General features: G+C 46.7%; 1 long non-coding RNA gene across 1 annotated transcript in view; it reads right to left on the minus strand.

Annotated features, from left to right (window-relative positions):
• The window catches only part of LOC146072342 (uncharacterized), a 76,873-nt gene that overhangs the window by 40,686 nt on the left and 10,460 nt on the right, over nt 1-25,727 (minus strand). The window contains exons 4-6 of the long non-coding RNA XR_014473073.1: nt 5,904-6,066; nt 825-989; nt 557-717 (exon numbers count right to left, since the gene is read on the minus strand). This is a non-coding gene — a long non-coding RNA (uncharacterized LOC146072342). The remainder of the gene's footprint in view (nt 1-556; nt 718-824; nt 990-5,903; nt 6,067-25,727) is intronic.

The following is a 25,727-nucleotide window of genomic DNA, read 5'->3' on the forward strand; positions in this document are numbered from 1 at the left end:
GAATGGCGCAACCAAGTCAGTAAACATTTTTTAGATATATATATATATGTATATATATATATATAGATAGATAGATAGATAACAAATAGGAGTGCTATTCAAATGTTATATTGCTATACCCTGAAGCAGACCAGCCACAGCAATTCAGGGGCCACCACAGCAATTCAGGGCCACCACATCTTAAAATAAATCCCTTCACAGCTGACACAGTACTATATAAATTTGTCGGAGTTACCTTGATTGTGCCTTATTGGATGTGCAATCTAAAAAAATACAAGGATCCCTAATTAAAGTCATGAGAGACAGGAGGGTAAATGGTACTACTCCATTTTATATCTTCAAATATACATATAAATACGCAATATAGAATATATAGGTTGGGGCCCAAGACTGCACACCTTATGTAATAAGAGGCAGCTCCCAACAATCTTTCATCCCTACTGGATAGAAAGGTGTACTTTGTTGCCTACCAGAATCATTTCTTAGCCTATGGAAATATTATTTGATCCTAGTTAAAGCCCGTAAAAATGACAGCTTATTCCATACATGCTTCTACCTCTTATCTCTTCACAGCTCCAACTCTCCATATCCAGCAAGTTGGAAACAGATCATTTTGTTTTCACTTTCTGTTAAGTCATTGGGTCCTTTGAGTCGCCTCTAGTAATCACTGGCAGTACTTCACCCCAGCCTGTAGCTGAGACGGTCCAAAGCACGGCACTACAGGAAAGGTGCAACAAAATTTTATTGAGCTACGTTTCGGGGCCAATCGGTCCCTGTCGTCAGGCTAATAGCATACAAGGAGAATAAAGTGCAATGTGCATTACCTTATATCCTAGTGGGTTAAGAAGGAGACCGCCTCCTGCCTCCGCTCCCTGCCGGGTGTCAAAGCCGGAAGTTACCCCTGACACGCATCCAGCTGGCTGCGTCTCCAGGCTCCTCCGTTGCTAAGCAACCGGCTTAGCGTCTGGGGCTCCGGGCGGGATCGGTCACTGTAAACAATGGACAAACAGTAGTGGGTGAATAAATGAGCAAATGCTTAACACACAAGATAAAATAACAACCGCCAAATACATAGCAGCTAAGTGTAAGATGGAGACAAAAGGTGTCTCTGCTAAGTGCATTATAAATTAAATAAAGAAACATAAACAAAACGGCAAATATCACGTAAATGCAATTGTGAAGCACAGTATTTTGTTGGATTCAGACTGGGCTATATTGATAACACAGACAACCTGACACAATTCATGTGCATATCCAAGGGAGAAAACATGTTAGAGCAAACTAGAATAGAATCTGACCATAATAGAAGGTATTATACCAAGGCATTCCACATTATGCGCTCGTTGAGGCCATTAGGGTGGACCGTATTTAAGCGAAAAATCCACCTGGCTTCAAGCCTCAATAATGCTTTCTGTCTATCTCCACCCCTAGAAAGGGGGGGGGGATATGATCTATAATCAGATATCTGAGGGCTGATAGTGGATGATTCATGGCCTTAAAGTGTACCTCTACAGGTTGTTCAATAGGCTTATTTTCCAAGGCCCCTTTGATGGCCGATCTGTGAGCGGCCATCCGCTCTTTAAACGGTCTTGTCGACATGCCCACGTAATAAAGTCTGCACGGGCAGATAATAATGTTTATTATATATCTGTTGCTGCATGTTAACAGGAGCCGAATATGGTAAACTTCATCTGTATGTGGGTGTTTAAAGGTGGAGCCTTGGATCAGTGATGAACAAGTTGTACACTTGATGCAGCATTAAGATCCATTTGATTTCTGGTTTCGATTTGGATGAAAACTGGTGTCGAACCCGGTTATGTCCGTGTGGACCAGCATGTCCCTGAGGTTGCGGCCCCTTCGGTAGCATGCCATGGGTCTAGTTGCTTTGAAGCAAGGCAAGCTTTTGTCAGTGGCCACAAAGCCTTGCTGGCAATAGAGATGACCGTGCTGTTGGTGTCATAAGTAGTGGTCCACGTGAATGTTTTAAATTGTTGTGGTTTAATGGGAGCCTTAGTAAGCAGGTTTTCTCTGTCCAAACTCAATACTTTCTTCTTGGAGGCCTTTAACCCAGCTAGATCGTAACCTCTGTCGTGGAACTTGTTGATGATAATGTCCAACTCTGATGGAAGCACACTGATGTCACTGCAAATCCTAGCAGCTCGCAACATTTGCGAATAAGCCAATCCCCTGTTCAGAGGAGGCGGATGGTGGCTGCTGGACAACAACAGGGTATTGCGATCTGTTTTTTTATAGAATGCATATGCAATGGTGCTGAATTTTCCTTCTTTCAGGAATACAGATACATCTAGAAAATCAATATGGTCTTTGCTCCAAGAATAAGTGAATTTGATAGGTCCTGCCATGTGGTTGATTTCATGCATAAACTCCTCAAACAATTCAGGTGGGCCGTCCCATAGCATGAAGAGGTCGTCAATGAATCTCACAAGGAACACTATCTCACCACTGTTCTGGCAACCACTGAAGAAGATGCGCTCTTGTTCCACCATGTATACATTAGCGTAAGATGGTGCTACTGGCGATCCCATGGCACACCCCTCTTGTTGTAAATAAATGGCACCATCAAAACGGAAATAATTTCGGGTGAGCACCAACTCAAGAAGCTGTAGGTAAAGGATTTTGTCAAACCCAAATTCTGTCCCGAGGGTGTCCAGAAACTTTTTAATTGCCAATAGGCCGTTGTTATGAGGGATGGATGTATATAGGGATGTGACCGGCCGGGCGGATTCGACAAGTCCTTGTGTATCTTTGGTACACTATATAATACGGGCTTGATGGGAAATGGAGTAATTAAGGCGTCCATGATTTTCTTGTAAATTTTGTTGGAATTCTTGGCATCTTGTAAGACCTTTAATAATTCAACTTTATAAGGCTCAGTCGGATCAGTTGATAATTGCCGGTAGACTTTAGTGTCTGCCAGTTGTCGCGTAAAATCAGCTTTATAAGTACTCAGGTTTTGTATGACTATAGCCCCGCCTTTTTCAGCGGGGCGTATAGTTATGCTCTTATCATTACTGAGATTTCTCAATGCTCTAAACTCTGCCGTGAACAGGTTAGGATGATATTCCTTAGGGGCTTCCTTGAATCGGGGCATGGAAGCGTCAAGTAATCTGGTGTAAGTTATTATAGAAGGATTATGGCAAGGTGGGATGAATGCTGATCTGCTTTTATTTTGTAAACATTTTGATAGAGGGCCTGGAGGTGCTGTACCTTCCGTGTTCTGGAAATGCTCACGGAGTCTAGCTTGCGGTTCATGACATGTAAGTCCATTTGCCAATCAAAGGCATTATGTCGGTTGGTCGGTACAAACGTGAGGCCTTTATTTAATACTTTTTCTTCATCAACAGTTAAGGGGCGATCTGATAAATTGAAGATAGATTTAATTGCGGCCTGTTTTTTTGAAGATCCTCTCGTTTTGTTTACTCCGGCGGGTTCTTTTGCGCCGTGACCACGGCGCGTTGTAACCCCTAAAGGGGGCTTTTTTTATGCTTTGTTGGCACTTCCATCATCTGATTCTGGTAAAGCAAAGTCACTGTCAGACTGTGATGAAGCTTGTGCAAATCTGGTATCGGTATTTCTATTTCGCTTGGTAAATGCTTGTTGAAATCTTGGATTCCGTGGTTTGGGCTCTGAGCCTGTTAACCAGCGATATACTTGGTTGGATTCATAGTCAGTTTGTACAGTGACCAGTTTGGATCTTTTAAAGCGTTGTACTGGCGTCACATTGGGTTTTGATTTTAGTTGCTAATCTTTCAAAATCAGACAATGCCAGTAAGTCACCATGTTGCGTTTTTAATGCATGGATCTTGTCTTTGGTGAGCTTGAGCTCTTTGCCCGCCTCCTCCACCACCAGCAGCATCAAGTCCAGACTGCACTTGTTTAGGATGGCCACCCATCTCCTACAAAATTCCGGAATATATATATATATATATATATATATATATATATATATATATATATATATATATATATATATATATATATATATATATATATATATATATATATATATATATATATACATATACATACACAAACACACACACACACTAAACATCGGCACTCACCTTTCCTAGTCTTGGGGTGCCCTATGGCTTTTGACCACATTGTTTAAACAGACATTGTAGGGGCTCTGCACTGTGTGCAGAGCCCCTACAATATATATATATATATATATATATATATATATAGACATTGTAGGGGCGTTTAATACATCACCACATCATGTGTAGGACCGCAGTCCAAGTCGACGTTTCGGCCGTGACTCGGCCTTTGTCTTCCTTGTCTTGCTGTTACTCTGCTACACTGCTGTTGTCTTGACAAAGGCCGGGTCACGGCCGAAACGTCGACTTGGACTGCGGTCCTACACATGCTGTGGTGATGTATTAAACAATAATTTTTCACTATTCCATTGTCTGGTGAGTGCCCTGATTGGACCCTGAGGGGCCCGTCATACACTATATTAAAGGAGCACACGTTGCTACCATAAAGGAGCACCCCCCTTCTACCAAGAGCTGGCTTGGAGTGTGGTTACACTGTGATTATATATATATATATATATATATATATATACTTTTATTGGCAACGTTTTAATACGGATGTATTATCTTCAGGCTCATCCGTACATCCGTATTGAAACGTTGCCAATAAAAGAGCTTTTTTTCACCGCTACATTGATTGGAGTGCCGCTTCATTCTACAAGTCTACATTACCTCTGTTGAAGGCACACAACAAAGCACCACGTTTCTAGGAGGAGTGCCCAGCTCTAATATTTGTTGCACGATAAATCATAGACCCCAGTTGGCTTGCTGAACCACTTATTTTCAACATTTGTTAATTACAATTGACACCTTATGGTCTATTAAGATAATTAAGGGAAATTATTCTGCCCATATTACAAGTTGGTTATCAGAATGTACCGTAGGCACTCTGTGAAACTATATATAGCATATTGCTGTATTAAATTAATTTAAGTAGTATTTCCTGAGCACGGTCACGTCATGCCGTTTCTTGACCGCAGAAGTATCTGATTAAATATGAGATTAAAATACAGCTTTCCATATCCGGAACATCTTCATAATAGCTTTAGAGACAATTGCAAAAGAGTAAAAATACACTGTTATTTTTAGCACATTCTGTCCCCACAGCATATTTCATAATTCCTACATGACTTCCTCTCCATCCAGGCAGTGTGATGACATAACCAATACTGGAAAAAACTTTGAGCGCTGATTGTTATTTATTCTGCACTGCAGCTGTTTCCCAAAAAGGGGAATTACCAAACCCCTGTGTCTCCTGAGGAGCCGCCGAGGATATAGAAGGCGGAGAAACGTGTAGAGGCCCACGGTGATCGTTGCTGGCTAATACACAGGACAGATATTGGTGAAGACACTCTGAAAAGACCACATAAATACGGACTGCACGAGCGGTCGGGACACTCATCAGGTCCTGGAAGCCGGACCCCCTAAGGTTTTCATGAGCTCTAATCAAGCCTTAATACCACTATTATGTGCACATAGAGTGGGGGACTTACAAATAATTCATTAACGGTTAAGGATGATGTTTTATCAAAGAAAGCATGCCTACTAATTACCCTAACAGGAGCTGAGTATTTACTCATATTATATGTATGTTTGTCTTGTCTGTGTTGTTGGCCATATGTTTAATTAATTTTAATAAATATATTATTTTTCACAGCGCTGTTCTAATTTGTTTAGTCTGATTAAATCATTGCTTTGTCTCTGTACATGCTGAAGAAACAGGAAGTTGTGATTTACTAATTACAGTAGATGTAGCTCTTCTATGGAATGACTAGGGGATCTCAGGTGTACAGTAGTTCACACATATTTATCTTTGTTCATTCTTGCCAACAATTTTTAACTGACCGGAAGGTTCCTGAAAATTGGGTGCTGCTCCTGGCTCCCTTGGAATGCAAGGCATGTCTCCCAGAGCTGGGAAGGTCAATGACGCGGTTTATCTCACTGTAGTCTGCTTTACAATGGCATTGAATAGTGGGTGGGACCATGATTTTGCAATCAATCTATCCTGCTAAGGAATAAGATGTCCAAAGTTAATAATCAAAATAGCCAGTGATATATTAATATTAGAACATCTAAAATAGTAGGATGTTTAGGTTAGCTGTTAAATAATACATTACTGCACAGGTCTTCAACCTGTGGCCCTCCAGATGTTGTGGAACTACATTTCCCAGCATGCCCTGCTCTTATAGGAAAAAATGTAGCAGTGCATATTGGAACATGTAGTTTCACAACATCTAGAGGGCCATAGGTTGAAGACAAATGCATTACTGTATAAAACTGGCATAAGAGATACTGGACCAGATGCACTAAGCTTCAAAAGTGACAAAATGGAGAGTGATAAACAGCCATTCAATCAGCTCCTACCTACCATAGTTCAAACCCAGCCTGTGACATGGCAGGCAGGAGCTGATTGGTTGGCTGTTTATCACTCTCCATTTTATCACTTTTTGAAGTTTAGTGCATCTGGCCCACTGACATTTAACCTGAGGGATAAATAACATCCAATTTGGCTATCCATCTGGCTTTACATTGTAAGAGCCTGAGAGATCTATTGCCTCCTCTAATTGGCTGCAATGTGGGGGAGGGGGCAGTCTGCTGTGAATCCCGGGATTATACCACTGATAATCTGGCACAGTGCTGGATCCAGGGGGTGCCAGATTATTGATAGTGTACCTCCTATATGTTAACCCACAAGGACATAAAATTTGGACAGCCTTGCCTTATCCTTGGTGTAATTTACTGAAGTTGATTTCCAGTGAAACCATATTGTGATCACTCTTCCCTAATTGTTCAATTACCTTTGTGTTTGAAACTAAGGGGGGTATTCAATGTCAGGGTCACGGCAGCATGCCAGAGACAGAAGCCGCAGTTTTGCTTTATAAGGCCTTGTATTGGATATACTGTAGGGTTGATTCAGTCCCGCTCTCTAGGCTGCGTATATTCGCTGCCTAGCGAGCAGGTAAACGCCACCCCGCTGAATATATGCTGCCCCCCCCCCCCCCCACGGAGTGAATCTCCTCGCTACCATGCGAACAGATGTATGCGCTTGTAAATGCACGGAGGAGAAATCATTCGATGGTCGGAGGGAAGGACAGAGGAAGAATTCCCAGAACTATAAATAGGGCAGGCAGTGGGCATGGTGGGGAGGGCTGTAGAGAGTCTATTGAAGGGGAGAGGGGAAAGGGGAAAGAGGAAAGAGGAAGCTAGTAAAGAATTCAAATGGGTCCTGGGGTGAAACTAATCACAATATTAGAGCCATATCTAAAAATATACATACATTAAAATGCTTACTGGCTAATGCAAGAAGGTTAGGGAGTAAAATCGGGGAGCTAGAAACGGTGATCAGTAGGGACGACTACGACAGGGGTATGATATAGACCACCAAATATAAACGAAAGGGAAGAGTCTTTTTAACCAAATCAAACAATCATCAAATCAGGGTCAGGTATTAATTATGAGGGACTTTCATTTACCCGACATTGATTGTAACAGGTAAATCAGCAAGAAGCAATGGGTTCTTAAGCTTACTTAAAGACCAGTTTATTACACAAACGGTAGAAACTCCAACTCGTGATGAGGCACTCTTGGACTAAGTATTAACAAATAACACAGACTTAGGGGGATATTCAATCTCCGGCGAGCACCTCCCACCGGGGAGATGCCCGCCGGGCCCTATTCAATGCTGTCTTCCCCGACAGCATTGAGCAGGGTATCTCGGCAGAACGAGCCCGACATCACAAGCTGTCTGGCTCGTTCTGCCGAGAACATCCGGGAAGTGACGAGCTGCCGGCTGCAGCTCGCCTCTTCCCGGCCGCAACTCGCGGCCACGCCCCCTTTTCGCTCCCCGGCAGGCAGGACATTGAATCCCGCCTGCGTGTTCTTGGTCGAGCTGACCGAGAACGGGACTGGGTCACGGCGGTCGAGCAAGCTCGACTGCCGTGACCCTGACACTGAATACCCCCCTTAGTTTCAAACACAAAGGTAATTGAACAATTAGGGAACAGTGATCACAATATGGTTTCACTGGAAATCAACTTCAGTAAATGACATCAAAAAGGATCTGCAGAAATACTAAACTTCAGAAAAGCGAACTAACAGGAATTGCGTGGGAAACGGTTATGGAGGGAAAACATGCAGAGGAAATGTGGGATACTCTAAAAACTGTGCTTGATTCACTAACTATTGAATACATTCCTAAAGTAAATAAAGGTAAATTCAATAAAAAAAAAGCCACCATGGTTGGACAAAAAAGTAAGGTCATCTATCAACAATAAAACAAGAGCATTTAAATTCTATAAAAATAACTTGAATGGGGGGCGTGGCTTGGCGGCCATCGGGAGCAGGCTAGCTTCGTTGGAGCTCTCCCTGTTTTGTGCCCTTTTTAAGCCCAAAACCCCGCTTACAACCCCCCAGAGACACCAGGCACATTCCAGGGCCCTTCCCTCACCAGTCACTGCGGAAGGGGTAGCCGTCGCGGAGCCGGGAGGGACCCCCTGTCCCTCTGTGGGTTGCGGCCTACCCGCTTCCATGAAGCCGGGGCCTGGAGTGACAGCCGAAGCCCGGACGCCGGAGAGGAGGTCACCGGAAGAGTTCTGGGACCCGAAGACGCCGGCTAGCTGGGGTGGGAGACGAGGTCGGAGCTAACGCTCACCCGGCCGGAGCAGCTCGCTGACGCCCGCCTCTTTGCTGCACACGGACACCCGCCGTGCGGGGGAGAGGGTAGGCGAGGACACAGGAAGACTCGCTGCCGGAGCTAAACGGCAGCAGCGTCCAAACACCAAGGTGAGCACTGGGGTGGCTTTGAGCTGCCTCTGAGGAAGCCACACGGATCATAATAAACATACAGGGCAGCGGAGGGTCCCCTACACCACCTCACCTCCCTGCAGCAGAGGTGAACGCTGGGGAGGCTTTGGGCTCCCGCAATATAGAACACACAGACCCCCAATAATTAACCACCTACAGATCCAGGCTGTGGAGTATCCTCTGCCCCCTCCCCCCTGCAGCAGACATCTAACTCAACATTGTCCCACCTAACAGTGGGCTATTCCCTGCAGAGTGAAAGCAGGGCTAGGACCAACTACACCCCAGAAGGTGATACTATCTCCAGTTGAGGCACCTGCACAATATATCAGGACACACTGGGGAGACGGTGACTACCCGAGGTCATCACCAGCTGCACTTCTCCAGCTAATTCAAAAGACCAGCTATACAGACCTTTTTTAGAGCATAAACCCTGTAGATTCTAAAGGACCGGACTTACAACCACCAGCTCGTCTTCTGATTCGCTTCCCCCCCCTCACCCTGGGGGCCATTGGGGCCTACGGCTACACCTACCTGCCTTCCTAACCCTTATAATGGGCAAGTAATGGCTTCGGACATGTGACCGCCAACCTCTGGGGACCAGCGATAGACGGGGAACTCTTTCAAATGAAGCGGTGATACTGCCACTATCTAAATACCACGAACGCTGTAGTTGTCTCTGCTAGCTGGCGCAATTGACTATACAAATCTTTCCCTGCATACCATGGGCAGAACAGGGAAACCTGCTCAAAAGAGAGACGCCCATCCACAAAAAGGAGAACCCACACAAACAAACCTGAGACATTACCTCCTCACCTCTCAAGTGAGTCAAGAACCCACACAAACCACCCCGGAGTCCCCCCAGCTCAGCAACCCCCCGACAAGCCCGAACATGGCGGAAGACTCTGCGTCAGCGCCAGTCCACAAAATGGGCAATGATATCTCTGAAATTCTGTCATATATCAAGACTCTACCGACAATGAAAGCCATCCATTCCGCTATCAGAGAAGAAATGGCATCGGTCAAGCAAGACATTTCGATTCTGGCAAACCGCCTTGAAACGCTTGAAGACAGTCAAGATAACACTGGCAAAACTGTGGCATCCTTGACAGAGATAATCTCGATGCAATCATCCGAAGATTTGGACAACAGAGGGAGGAGGAATAATATTTGCATCAAAGGCTTACCGGAAGAAGTCACAAACTCCGATCTAACAAATGCATTAACAAAAATATTTAACAAAATATTGGGCAACGATCCAAACGAAGAAATCACATTTGATCGAGCCCATCGAGCTCTAAGACCCCGCTTCCTCCGACCGACCAAGAGATGTCATCTGCCGGCTCCATTACTACTCTCAAAAAGAGGACATCATGCGCAAGATCCGCCACTTAGATGGAGTTAACTTCAACGGCGACACAATCCAAATCTACCAAGACCTATCCTGGTCTACCCTACAGCAACGCAGGGCACTTTGGCCGCTGACGGAGGAACTACGCAAGAGGCAGATCAAGTACAGATGGGGCTTCCCGTTTAACATTCAAGTCACGCATGCAGGGAAAACACATTCCTTGCATACACCATCACACCTCTCTTCCTTCTGCTCGACTTTGGGCCTCCCAAACATCGAAACGCCTGACTGGATTGATCCTCTATCTCAAGCAGTCAACTCAATACCCCAGAAACCACCGAATTCCTGGCAGATGGTCCGAGGTCCCGGTAAACGCCACACCGCCCCTCCCGAAGGCTTGATCTCCACAGACATGTGAGACTTTGTATCTTGGCCCAACAGTTACCATCATGGTATTTTATAGGATAACCTTCGCTCTCCCTAGGATAGCGGATTATAACCCACGTTAGGTTATTCATGGGACCTATTGTTTAATTACTTCTAGTTACGCCCACAACCAAGTGGGTTTATATAGATTACAATGTTATATCTGGTATTTTTCTACCAAGTCCCCCACATAGTATCTCATAATACTCGGACACTGCTCACTCACTGAGAGACTCTACCACCATATTTGACACTGTCTTAATATGTCTTACTACGTTCCCTACGTATCATCCTAGAGGCCTAGCCTGGATAGCATCGGGTTATCACCCCACAATACTAGGAAGTTATGATAGCTATAGTAAATTGTTTCGCTTTACATGTTATTGTTTACTTAGGTTTAATGAAAAAGTTTTGATTAGTGGTAAATATACACGCTACTTTCTTGCATGTGTAGAAGTGCAAATTGCCTAGAACGTTCATCCACATATGTTATGGCACTATTCTCACCCCTGAAATCGCTGGTTCCCTGTACCCCACCACCCGCACCTCTCAATGTTCACTGTGACATCGGTTCTATGTTCCCTAACCGATGCTCCAGTCGCGGGTAATTTCAATATTTGCTATGTTACATTTCTATCTCTCTTCTTCCTTCTTCCTGCACCCCCCTTCCAAAACTCCCACATCCCCACACCCCAAGGCCACGCTACACGACCTTCTAAGAATCCACCATGAATACCATAGAGTCACTTAAAATTGTTTCCATTAACGCCAGAGGTCTGAACCTACCCGAGAAACGTTCCACCCTCCTTAGAACTCTTTGGACAGAAAGGGCTGACATAGCTTTAATTCAAGAGACCCATTTTAAAATCAGCACCCGAACCCCTTCCCTTGCAAACAAACGCTTCCCTACGGCGTATTACAACAATACCCGGATAGCAAATCCAAAGGTGTCGCCATACTATTTTCCTCCAGGCTACATGTCACCGATATTACACTCCACAAGGTAGTACCGGGCAGATTGCTCCTGATAAATTGCTCTATTTTCAACCAACAATACACTATAGTTGCAATCTACGCCCCTAATCAAGACCAACCCTCCTTTTTTAAGCGACATCTACCACCTCTTGCACCATTGCTGAAGGGGATAGTTATCTGTGGAGGGGACCTTAACTGGGCTCTGAACCCACAGATAGACTCAGCAAACTCATCACCTCGGTACTCCAATTTGAAACACCGCCAGGTTAGAAAGGTTTTTCATGACCTTCAGTTAGCAGACACTTGGAGGGCCTTCCATCCCTCCGATCGAGACTACTCCTTCTATTCGCACCCGCATCAGGTCTACACGCGACTAGATTATTTGTTCATTAGCCACCACCACCTTCCCTCGATAATTCAAACATCCATTGGTTCGATCACATGGACAGATCACGCCCCGATCTCCTTGACAATAAAAATTTCCCCCAGAGCTAAAGGCCAATGGTCATGGAGACTAAATGAATCCCTTCTTCAAGACCCATATTGCAGAAGCGAAATAGAAAAGACCATCCAGGACTATATCGACACTAACATAACTGACGATGTCTCTAGGATGGCGATATGGGAAGCACATAAATGCGTTCTTCGGGGCAAGTTTATTCAGCTGGGATCTTACATCAAGAAACAGAAATCAGATCAAATTTCTAAGCTCTTAGAAACTATACATTCTCTTGAGTCCCAGCACAAGGCCTCGGTAACAGGTCCATACCTGTTGGAGCTTACAGAGGCCCGAGACCGACTGAATAGACTTGTGTCGAATCGTGTTAAACTCTCTTTACGTAAATGTAGAGGCAAATACTATCAATGGGGCAATAAACCAGGCCGACTATTGGCTAATGCTCTCCAAGCCCAAAGATCAGTATCCTTTGTAGGCTCTATGAAGAACCCATCTGGAACCATGTGTTCCCAAACCCCAGAGATAGCTTCTTGCTTTCATAGCTATTACTCCGCCTTATATAACTTGAGACAACCTAGCATAGACCCTGATAAATCCCCTACTACACAACAGATAAAATCATACTTAAATGCAGTTTCCTTCCCGACCATCCCCGAAAGCGATAGAGAAGATCTTGAAACACCCTTCACTCAACTTGAATTAGATAATGCTATCTCCTCTAGCCCCACGGGTAAAAGTCCGGGCCCGGATGGGTTTACGATCGCTTATAATAAGATGTTTAAAAAGAAACTCGCACCTATCCTCCTATCAGCCTTCAATTCTATTTCTAAAAGTTCCCCTCTACCTTCCCAAGCACTTGAGGCCCACATTACTGTCCTACCCAAGCCAGGAAAGGATCCGGCTGAATGCTCCAGCTATAGGCCGATCTCCCTCTTAAATGTTGACCTCAAGCTTTTTGCTAAACTAATAGCGAACAGGCTCAACAAACTACTGCCTTCATTAATACATAATGACCAGGTCGGCTTTGTCTCTGGCCGGGAGGCCAAGGACAATACCACTAAAATTCTGAGCCTTGTCCACCTAGCATCAAGCAACCGAATCCCTACAATACTCCTATCTACAGACGCCGAAAAGGCTTTCGATAGGGTTGACTGGAGATTTATGCGCTCTGTGCTGGAGCATGTCGGCCTGGGACCCATAGCCTTGCACAGGGTACTGGCCCTATACAACTCCCCCACTGCCAGAGTCCGAGTCAACGGCTCCCTATCAGCCTCTTTCAGGGGCTGGCTGGCAACTTTTATCCTGGGGGGCAAACACAAGCAAGTGGCCCCAGGGTGATAGAGACTGTACTACGGAAAAGGAGTAAGAAATGGCCGAGGAAAGGGAGCTAGTGAGAGACAGCAGATGTGATGCTGCCTGATTTATGAATCCCTGGAAATTGTTCCCCGCAGCTACCATTCCCCACAGTTATGGGCCACACATTGCGTAACTAGCCTGCAGAACCCTCTCCGGCAATGGCCAATGGGACTGTGCATGTACAGCGGTCACAGTAGCACCTGGAGCACATCACAGGGATGAACATCCGGCCAATAGAATTGCATATTGCAATGTGATACTGGGTGCTAATACCATGCCCAGATCGCACTGCATATGCGATTTGTCGATAAATGGGCCCCATAGCCAGAGAGAACAAAGGGGACAGGAAGATCGTGAGAGAGGTTGCAGTGGAGAGGGATATTGTGAGAGAGCCTGCAGGGGCAGGGAGAAAGTGAGAGACAGATCAAAAGGGACAGGAAGACTGTGAAAGAGACAGCAGGGAGATTAGTAAGAGAATGCAGTGGATATAGCAAGATACCACACGACAGATAGCAAGAGAGACTGTAGGAGAGATAATGAGAGACCGCAGGTGAGACAGCGAGAGAAACCGCAGGGTAGAGGGAGATAGAGATACCGCAAGAGAAACAGTGAGATACTGCAGGTGAGATAATGTGATAGACCAGAGAAAGATAGTGAGAGGCCACAGAAGAGATATCACAGGGAAATAGTGAGAAAGGCCGCAGGGGAGATGGAGATAGAGAGACCACAGGGAAGAGAAATAGTAAGAGACAGCAGGGAAAATATCAAGAGATAGTGCAGGGGAGACCGCGAGGGAGGCCGCAGGGGAGACAGCGAGGGAGGCCGCAGGGGAGACAGCGAGGGAGGCCGCAGGGGAGACAGCGAGGGAGGCCGCAGGGGAGACAGCGAGGGAGGCCGCAGGGGAGACAGCGAGGGAGGCCGCAGGGGAGACAGCGAGGGAGGCCTCAGGGGAGACAGCGAGGGAGGCCGCAGGGGAGACAGCGAGGGAGGCCTCAGGGGAGACAGCGAGGGAGGCCGCAGGGGAGACAGCGAGGGAGGCCGCAGGGGAGACAGCGAGGGAGGCCGCAGGGGAGACAGCGAGGGAGGCCGCAGGGGAGACAGCGAGGGAGGCCGCAGGGGAGACAGCGAGGGAGGCCGCAGGGGAGACAGCGAGGGAGGCCTCAGGGGAGACAGCGAGGGAGGCCGCAGGGGAGACAGCGAGGGAGGCCGCAGGGGAGACAGCGAGGGAGGCCGCAGGGGAGACAGCGAGGGAGGCCTCAGGGGAGACAGCGAGGGAGGCCGCAGGGGAGATCGCGAGGGAGGCCGCAGGGGAGAGGGTGAGAGAGATTGCAGGGGGAAAAGTGAGAGAGACCACAGAGAGAGAGTCAAGGGTGAGGGGAGAGGGAAAGAAACTGAAAGAGAGAGTCAGAAAGACCACAAGATCGAGATAGAGACTGCAGGAGAAAGGGAGAGAGTGAGAAAACCCATAGAAGAGATACAGAGACTGCAGGGGTGAGGGAGAGAGAGGTAGAAAGACTGCAGTAGAAATCAGAAGAGACTGCAGCGCAGGGGGTACCTCTGTGTTGTTCTCTGCAGCTATTATCAGGTGCAGCTTTCCCCCAGCCTGTGCGGTGCCAGGGGGAAGCAGGGACCAGAGTAGAAGACGAGCTTTGGGGGCGGAGCTACCTCGGGATAAGGAAGTAGGCTGATCTGGTAGTGGGGGGGGGGGGGCTGAGGGGGGAACCTGTGAATGAGATGAGATTCTTCCTATGGCAGGTTCCTGAATGATAATCAGGGTGTGCAGGAGAGTCCCCTTACAGTGCCCCCTTCTCATGCTGCTTGCTAAACACAGCAGCGTGTGTGCAGCAGCCACACACTCACACTGACAGTCGGGAGGAAGCACAGAAACCTTCCTGGCTGTCAGATCTGCAAACACAGTGGCCCTATTTCTACTAAATTGTTCTGGCCTGGGGGGCAGAAGGCACCCTGCCCCCCTGCCCAGCCCGCCACTGGCCTCTTTCCCCATAAACAATGGTACGAGACAGGGGTGCCCATTGTCGCCCCTGATCTTCGTGCTATGTATTGAAGCCCTAGCTAGGGCAATTCGTGCCAACCCCAACATCTCGGGTATCAGGGTGGGGGAGGAGGATTATAAATTGGCAATGTTCGCGGATGACCTCCTGGCAATACTGACAAATCCATCCACTTCCCTCTCACATTTAATGCACGAGCTAGAGACGTTTGGCCATCTCTCTAATTTTAAAATTAACATGACCAAATCGTACGCTCTTGACATCTCTACCGCCCCCCCCCCCCCCACCCCCCCACATTGCAGCGGGCATCAAAAGCTCTTTCCCTTTTTCCTGGAGCGATACATTCATAACTTATCTAGGTATAAAAATCCCCAGAGATCTCTCTCAACTCTTCTCTCTAAACTTCCAACCGTTAATCCGAACACTCCGCTACGACTATAGCAAATGGCACCATAAACAACTTTCATGGATAGGCAGGATGAATGAGGTAAAAATGAACACGCTCCCCAAACTGCTGTACACCCTCCAGGCTCTCCCGATAGACATTCCGGAATCTTGGTTCCGCACTGTTAAACTCCTAATCCAACAATTTGTCTGGTCTCGCAGGCGACCAAGAATCAAACACTCCACACTGATCAGACCATCAAATCAAGGTGTTTTTCAACTGCCAGATATAAAACTATACTACCAGGCGATCATCCTTAACAGGATTCTAGACTGGACTAGAAACAGGACTTGGGTTTGGCTACCCAAACCCAATCTTCCACATCCAACGATTTCCCTCACTCTCTCAGTTTGGAAACACCTGAGAAAACTCCCCCACATCTCTTCTGAAACTGGTCCCTTAACCTCTTTCTTGGCAAACCCTGACTTCACACCAGGCCTACACTTAAGACATTTTCACAACTGGGCCTCGGAAGGTCTCTTCAGAGCAGGCCAAATGGTAAACTCTTCTAAAACCAAACAATTTTCCGAACTTAGGGATAAATGGAACATCCCATCGTCTGACTTCTGGAGATATCTTCAGGTGCGCCATTTCATAGGTTCGGGGACCATGCTTTCTTTGGCCTCCCGAGAACTCACATCTCTCTATATTTTACCCTACACAAACTATTCTGTGGCCCCACCACCCATCCCCCCCCCCTTCCCCTCCCCGCTCTCCTCTTCTACCCTCCCCTTGTTTCAAATGACAGCACAAAACACTTGATTAAGAAAAAAATATATATACACAATAATAATAATGTATATTCAGAATGGTGTTTATTCAAATTGTCTTTGCATTATGTTAACAAACTTGCTGTCATTTTACTGTTTGCTACAATTTCAATAAGAACAGATTATACAAAAAAAATATATATATAACTAGAATGAGGAGGCTTTCACAAAATACAAAGAATCAAACAAAACTTGTAAAGGGGTAATCAAAGCAGCTAAAATATTATATGAAGAGCGCATAGCCACTGAAAGCAAAACCAACCCAAAGAAGTTTTTTAAATACATAAATAGTAAACGTTTAACTAAGGAAAACATAGGCCCACTAACTGATACTAGTGGAAAAAGTGTTACTGAGGACAAGGGAAAAGCAAAACTGTTAAATGAGTTCTTCTCATCAGTATTCACTAAGGGAGAGCAGACAGTGGAACGAACATTTACCACAAACGGGACAAATAAGTCAGATCTCATTGTGGATTTCACGCCAAAGGAAATAGTACTTAGGCTAAGCAAACTCAAAACAAATAAATCACCAGGGCCAGATGGGATTCATCCGAGGGTATTAATGGAATTAGGGGGATGAACTAGCTACCACCCTACATTATATCTTTAGCAAGTCACTATCGTCAGGTATAGTACCAAAAGATTGGAGAATAGCAGAGGTAGTGCCAATATTCAAGAAAAAGGAAGATCCCGCTAATTACAGACCATTATGGGTAAACTATTTGAGGAATTTTTAAGGGATGGTATCCAGGAATATTTAGACCATCACCGTCTACTCAGTACTAACCACATTCGTGAAAAATCGTTCATGCCAAATTAATCTACTAGGGTTCTATGAAGAGGTTAGCAAAAATGGAGAACCTAGGATTGGGTGAAAATATCTGCAGATGGGTAGGGAATTGGCTATGTAATAGAGAACAAAGAGTGGTTGTGAATGGTGCTGTATCAGATACGATACCGGTACTAAGTGGAGTGCCCCAGGGTTCGGTTTTGGGGCCCATTCTGTTTAACATTTTTATTAACGATATTGGGATAGGGTTACTCAGCAATGTATCCATCTTTGCGGACGATACAAAAATAGGATTTTGGGTACCTACCACTAAATCCTTTTCTCGTAGTCCATATGGGATACTGGGTTATACTATGGGATAGAGATCCTCCGCAGGAGAGACAGGCACATTAAAGCTTTCAGTGTGGGTGCACTGGCTCCTCCCCTCCATCTCCCTCCACTAGTCAGTTAATGAAAAACTGTGCCGAAGGAGAGCTATGTGAGGAGGTGTGTGAACAATAACGTGGTGAGATTCTCACAGCACACCCAAACCAAAATAATAAACATAAAATAACAAAAGAGGTGAATCATAACAACTTTTGAGTTCACCATAATCATTGAAGAAGGTCAATATATGACAAGGCAACAAGCCCTAACCGTGTTAGTAACCGTGTCGTTACAGCAGAAAGCCGCACAGAGGCGGGCTCCCAGTATCCCATATGGACTACGAGAAAAGGATTTACCGGTAGGTACCCAAAATCCTATTTTCTCTACCGTCCAATGGGATACTGGGTTATACTATGGGGAGGTCCCAAAGCTACCAGAACAGGCGGGAACGTGCGGAGTCTGCTGTAGAACCGCTTGTCCAAACTGGGAATCCTCCCTGGCCAAATCTGTAAAACTTGACAAACGTGTTACTCCCTGACCAAGTTGCGGCCCTGCACAGCTGCAGAGCCAAAACCCCTCGGGCAGCCGCCCAAGAAGTCCCAACAGATCTGGTGGAATGGGCCTTCAACGCTGGAGCAAGGGACAACCCAGCCGATGCATAGGACTGTTGTATCATGCATCGAATCCACCGGGCTATGTAGATGCAGGAGAGCCCTTCTTTTGCGTATCATACAATACAAACAAACTATCCGACTTCCGGATTCTAGCCGTATGTTTAACATACGCCTTGAGGGTATGTACCACATCCAAAGAGAGAGGGATATCAGGATGTACCGTGCTGGAAGGAACCACAATAGGTTGGTTCAGGTGGAATGCGGACACAACCTTTGGCAGAAACTGCGGCCTGGTCCTGAGCTCTGCTCTATCCTCGTGGAATACCAGGTAAGGGCTTTTACAAGACAATGCCCCAAGCTCAGACACCCGCCTGGCTGAGGCTAAGGCCAGCAGGACAACAGTCTTCCAAGTAAGATGTTTCAACTCTGATTGTTCCAAAGGAACGAACCAAAAGGACTTAAGGAATTTGAGGACCACATCCAAGTCCCAATGCGCGGTGGGTGGTACAAAGGGAGGCTGAATCCTCAGCACCCCTTGCAGGAAGGTGTGGACCTCCGGCAACAGCGCCAGTTTCTTCTGAAAAAATACTGACAGAGCCGAGATCTGTACCTTCAAGGACCCCAACCGGAGGCCCAAGTCCAAACCGGCTTGAAGGGATCTTAACAGATTGTTAAGACGAAATACCGCTGGTGGCAAAGCATTTCTCTCACACCAGGCTATGTACCCTGTCCCCGTACCAGGCCCTTCGAGGCCAGTCTGGAGCCACTAGAATGGCTTCTACTCTCTGGTGTCGAATCCTCTTTAGCACGCGTGCCAGCAACGGGAGCGGTGGGAACAGGTACACCAGCTGAAAATCCCACGTCCAAGTCAGGGCATCTACTGCTGTTGCCCCTGGATCCCTGGTCCGGGCACAGTACCTGTCCAGCCTGTGGTTCAACCATGAGGCCATAAGGTCGTTCTGAGGGAGCCCCCAAAGATCTACCAGGTCCTGGAACACCTGAGGGTGAAGTCCCCACTCCCCGGGGTGGAGATCGTGACAACTGAGGAAATCCGCCTCCCAGTTGTCGACTCCTGGTATAAAGATGGCCGACAGGGCTTTTACATGGCGTTCCGCCCAGGAGAATATCCTGGTGGTTTCCCTCATACAGGGCATGCTCATTGTCCCTCCTTGGCGGTTGATGTAGGCAACCGTAGTTGCATTGTCCGACTGGACTTGTACCGCCCTGCCCTGCAGCATAGGCTCCGCCTGTAATAGGGCATAGTGAACAGCCCTCAGTTCGAGGTTGTTTATATGCAGCATCCTTGCAGGCGTACTCCCTATATCACGGCTCCCCAGCCTCTGAGACTGGCATCTGTGGTAATCAAAAGCCAGTCCTGTATCTGGAAGCAGCGACCCGCCAATAGATTTGGCGAATCTAGCCACCACTGCAGGGAGAGTTTGGTCTGCGCAGACAGGCAAATCCTCCTGTGCATTTGCCGGGGGGATTCTGACCATTTCGTAAGGATATCCAGCTGAAAAGTCCTGGAGTGGAACCTGGCATACTGGATGGCTTCGAATGAAGCAACCATCTTGCCCAAGAGCCTCAGGCAGAGGTGCACTGAGACCAAAGGATTTGATAGGACCTCTCTTACCAATTCCTGTAAAGCTGAAGACTTTTCGGCCGGCAGGAACACCTTCTGCTCCATCGTGTCCAGAGTCATACCCAGGAACACCATTCTCTGGCTCGGGAGCAACGAGGATTTTGGTATGTTTAAAATCCACCGGTGGTCTCTCAGCACCTGCATAGTAAGAATTAACACACTTCTCAGGGCCTCCTCCGATCCTGCCTTGATCAGCAGATCGTCCAGGTAGGGTATGACATTCACCCGCTGGAGCCTGAGAAGGACCATCATTTCTGCCATGAGCTTGGTAAAGACGCGCGGGGCAGTTGACAGCCCGAAGGGTAGCGCCTGAAACTGGTAATGGCTGTTTCCCACCGCAAATCTTAGAAAGACTTGATGGGGAGGCCAAATTGGGATGTGTAAATAGGTGTCCTTGACGTCTACAGAGGCCAGAAATTCCCCTTTTTCCAGGGAGGCAATCACCGACCTGAGCGAATCCATTTTGAATTTGAACACCTGCAGAAAGGGGTTCAGCGACTTCAGATTCAAAATGGGCCTTACTGAACCGTCCGGTTTGGGGACAAGGAACAGGTTTGAATAGTAACCCTGGCCTTGCTCCTGTATTGGTACAGGTAGGATTACTTTGGACAGGAGGAGCTTGTGAATTGCTCCCTGAAGGAGCAACTGATCCTCCATTGAGGCTGGAAGGGCCAACTTGAAGTAGCGTCGAGGAGGGGGCCTGGCAAACTCCAGCCTGTAACCTAGCGAAATAAGACTCCTGGCCCAGGAATCTAGGCGTCCCACACCTTGCTGAAGTGTAACAGCCGGGCCCCCACCTCGAGACAGTCTTGTGGTGGGTGCACCCCGTCATGCTGCCGGCTTGAAAGCGGCAGGGGCGGTGGAACGGTCCTGATGACCTGACCAGTGAAAGGGCGTTTTGCCGGAGTGGGTGCTGATGGGAGGAATGTGGATTTCCCTGCAGTAGCCTTAGAAATCCAGTCGTCCAGCTCACTACCAAAGAGCCTCTCCCCTGTGAAAGGTATGCTTTCTGCACTCTTCTTGGAATCCACATCAGCCACCCACTGGCGCAACCACAGAGCCCGCCTAGCCGACACGGCCATTGCAGAATTCCGCGCGTTTATAGCGACCAATTCCTTTTGTGCCTCACAAAGCACCCGTGTCGTGTCCTGAATGTGACGCAGGTTTTCACCTATCTGAGCCACGGACATGTCCCCCAACAAACAATCTTGGATCTGCGTGGACCAAGTATAAATGGCCTTAGCCATCCAGCAACTGGCCAATACCGGGCGTTGTGAAGCCCCACTGGCCGTGAACATAGACTTAAGTGTTGCTGGACTGGTAGACTGGTAACAGCACCTTCTTTGAAAGGAGGGAAACAGAGAAATTCACCGCTGGCGGTTCCTCCCACTTCTTCCTACCAACAGGAACAAAGGGATACGCATTTGTGAACCTCTTTGAAAGCTGGAACCTCTTTTCAGGGTTCTGCCAAGCACCTTTAAAAGCACTTTCTAATTCAGCCTGTTCTGGGAAATACACCGGCTGTTTTCTCTGGGTCATGAAAAAGGAATCTCCCTCAGAGGGTTCCTCCATAGGAAGCTCTAACACTTCCCTAATGGCCTTAATTAAAGCCTCAGAACCATGAACTAAAGACTGCTCCTGAACAGTATCCTGTTCATTTGCCCCATCTCCCACTTCAAGGATGTCCTCATCATCATCAGAGTCAGGGGTGAGAAAATCAACCCTGGCAGACAAAATGGCTAATTCCCTTTGCACCCTCTGTGTCTGCTACGTATTTGCAGAGAGCTGGGAAGCAACAGAGTCCATCAGCGTTTTTATGCTGCTGGCCCAGGCAGGCTCTTGACTATCAGCCTGTGACCCATCCACAAGTTGTGGGGTCACCCCACTGACCTGAGTGGTTACACCAATGGGCTGTGGCAGCATACACGGCTCACAGGTAACCTGTGACTGTGAAGCTGGAATAAACTTTGTGCTGCACACCATGCATGTTAACTTTTTCACCATGATGAAGCAACAGGACACCCCCAGCAGCGCGCACACACACACAACACCCACACTTGATGTACTGTAACTCTACACAGTATAAGTGTAATACACCTCTGTATTAGAGACTATGGTGTGTGTACAAATGGTTAACTAGCCAGTGGGGTAGACTCAGAGCAATATGAGGAGACCAATACACCCTAAACCTTAACTCACGGATTTGAGTGAGCTGGTAACGCACAAAACACACAGTGATATGTCATACACAGTGTAAATAACACAGCTAAGCAATGCTGCTGCGCAGTTATAACTTGCTGTCTCTGCTGCTGCTGCAAAGGATCAAATCCACCACGCCGCTGAGGAGCTGTAATGGCGACCTCTGGATGCATGAAGAAGCAGAGACAGGGCGCGCCCAGTAGAGCCTGGTCCCGCTCTGAGCAAAGCCCCGCCCCCTTTACACGGAGCTGGCGCTTCCAGTATATTTAAACTGGCATAAGAAGCGCTTTTCACATAAAAATGCTTAAAAAACGCCCTGGGCATCCCTGGTGGTCCAGCGGCATCACCCTATGCCAGTGTGATGAGGGGGGGTCGCGCTGTCCCTGCGAGAGGGCCGCCGCTACTGCCGTCATCTTGCCGCACGGAATGGTTTGGGGTGTCCCCTTGTGGAACCCCCAACCTGTACTCACCACAGACGTCTTCGGACCAGTCAGGGGGTGTGCGGCAGCTGGGGGGCCTGCTCGCTACAGCGCAATGCTGTGCAGTGACAGGCCCCACTCAGGACAGATTATCCTGCAGAAGGGTCAGCTCTGCACCGTAAAAGGTCGGGGACTGACCCTACCCCTGACACCCTCGAAGTAGGACAGCTGCCTGGTCAAAGCAGCTCCCCAAAATAATAAACTAAATAAAATTTGAAGAAAAAGTCTGGAGCATCCAGAAAGCACTGCCTCTCCTGAGGCACATTTTTCTAAACTGACTAGTGGAGGGAGATAGAGGGGAGGAGCCAGTGCACCCACACTGAAAGCTTTAATGTGCCTGTCTCTCCTGCGGAGGATCTCTATCCCATAGTATAACCCAGTATCCCATTGGACGGTAGAGAAACTTAGCAAAGCCATTAAATCATCAGAAGATGTCACATGCTTCAAAATGATCTTGCAATTCTAGATGAGTGGGCAAAAAAATGGAAGATGAGGTTCAATGTAGATAAATGTAAGGTTATGCACCTTGGGAGACACAACCAGTGTGCAAGTTACAACCTTAGCGGAGAGGAATTGGGTAATTCCATACTTGAAAAGGATCTAGGAGTCCAAATAGACAGCAAACTGGGATGTAGTGCCCATTGTAATGTAGCTACAAAAAAGGCCAACAAAATTCTGGCATGTATTAAGAGGGGAATGGAAACTAGGGACTCAAGGGTAATTATGCCACTGTATAAAGCATTGGTGAGACCTCACCTAGAGTACGGAGTACAGTTCTGGGCCCCACACTATAAAAAGGACATCATAGAATTAGAAAAAGTCCAAAGGCGAGCAACAAAGCTTATTAGGGGAATGGAGAATTTAAGCTACGGGGAGAGATTAAGCAATTTGGGACTATTTACATTGGAAAAGAGACGTTTAAGGGGTAACATGCTCAACATGTACAAGTATATCAAGGGCCAATATAAGGAACTGTCACACACTCTCTTTTCTACTAGAAAGGAATCTAGGACACGAGGGCATGAGTATAGATTAGAAGAAAAAAAATTTCATTCAGCTAGTAGAAATAATTTCTTTACGGTCAAAACAGTCAAACTCTGGAACTCTCTTCCCAGAGAGGTGGTAACGGCTGGCTCATTAAATGCGTTCAAGGCAAAGTTGGACAAACATTTACTGGATAAAAACATCCATGGGTACAAATAAGAAATATAATTTGTCTGTAAAATATCAGAACCTACCAAATCAGCAATGGATATCTATACCAGGTTGAACTAGATGGACGCAAGTCTTTTTTCAGCCTTACCTAAGATGTAACTATGATGTCTTCAGTCTGAAAAGTAAATCAATACTTTTCAGATGGCCACTGTCCGCAGAATTGGGGGATGGGGGCTGACGTCAGCTGCCTGCCCCAAGGATGCATTAGCACGCCTGCATTCGCAGGGGGTACACCCAGCGTCTCTATGGGTGCACTCATCATTTTTGTGGGAACGCCCATAACGCATTCGTCCCCATCTGCCCATCATGAAGCTCTGGCGAGTTTATAACTTGCCAAAGTTGGTTGCTCTGGGGGTTGCACACATGCATATTCGCGCATGCCCAAAACCCCACCATCGGCCGGGGGAGCGAATTCGGACCTCATTGAGAAGCAGAGGCGTACCTAGATATTTGTAGGCCCCATAGCAAAAGTTTGTAAGGGCCCCCTATTTAGCAACTAAGTAATATGTTTTACATAAATGTATTAATATCAGTCAGCAAAAGTGGTCCTCTTTAGCTCTGGGCCCCATAGCAGCTGCACCCCTTGCACCTATGGTAGTTACTCCCTTGCTGAGAAGGTCTGAATCACCTCCATAGTGAAAAACACAATGACAGCTGTGATCTAAAACCTGATCAAAACCAGCATGTACTACTAATAATGGTAAACATAGAAAGGGATTATCGGCTTCTATGGTGGATGGGAAATATTATAATCTTTCTGCTCACATAGACCAGCTATAGGCTATATGGTATAGCTCATGGCTGGGCAACACCGGCCCTCCAGATGTTAGTGAACTACACATCCCAGGATGCTTTGCATCAGTTTCAGCATGGCCACATAGCAAAACTAATGCAAAGCATCCTGGGATGTGTAGTTCACTAACATCTGGAGGGCCGGTGTTGCCCAGCCCTGGTATAGCTGGACCTGATATCATGTTATATACAGTATACTGAGGTGTATCAGAACAATGGCTTCATTATCTAAGGAGTCATACAACAGCCAAAGCCAATAAGCAAATGAAATGCAAAACAAGCATTAATACACACAAGGCAAACATTAATAGTACACTGCAAATAATTACCGCAACACGCGTGCTATGTGCATAATATTGAGAGATGTGGTCTTCCGGTATAATGTCTATGGTGTATTTCGGAATGACATGGTCCAAGTCCCACACATACTTCCCTACCCTCTCAGAACGGAAGGGAGGCTTCAAAAATTAGGCGGCGCTCTTGCTAGCCCCCTCCCAGAAAGGTGGACATGTATCTGGTATATACTGTACACACTATGTAAGAAATGTAAAGGTGGCCATACATCAGAAAGATATTGTACCCAATCATACAATCTCAACTGATTGTAAGATGGATTGTATGCAGATTGTGTGCACATCTTATGTACATAATCATACAATCAATCAGCAGATGGATTGTATGACTGATTGTAAGATGGATTGTAAGATGGATTGTATGCAGATTGTGTGCACATATTGTGTACACAATCATGCAGTAGATGGATTGTATGATTGATTGTATGATCGATTGTATGATCGATTGTGTGTAGGTTGTGTGTCCAAAAACCACCAAGGACTGCCGGGGATTTCAAGGGAAATTGTACACAATCATGAGCGCAATCGATCTTAAGATCGATCTTTCTGATGTATGGCCAGCTTAAGAATGTGTGAAAGTATGTATGGGAATATTCAAGGGTGCTTTATTTATTTAAGTTTTACTTT

The sequence above is a fragment of the Crinia signifera genome, chromosome 4 (genome assembly GCF_055691185.1).
Source record: "Crinia signifera chromosome 4, ASM5569118v1, whole genome shotgun sequence".
NCBI classification, from domain to species: Eukaryota; Metazoa; Chordata; class Amphibia; order Anura; family Myobatrachidae; genus Crinia; species Crinia signifera.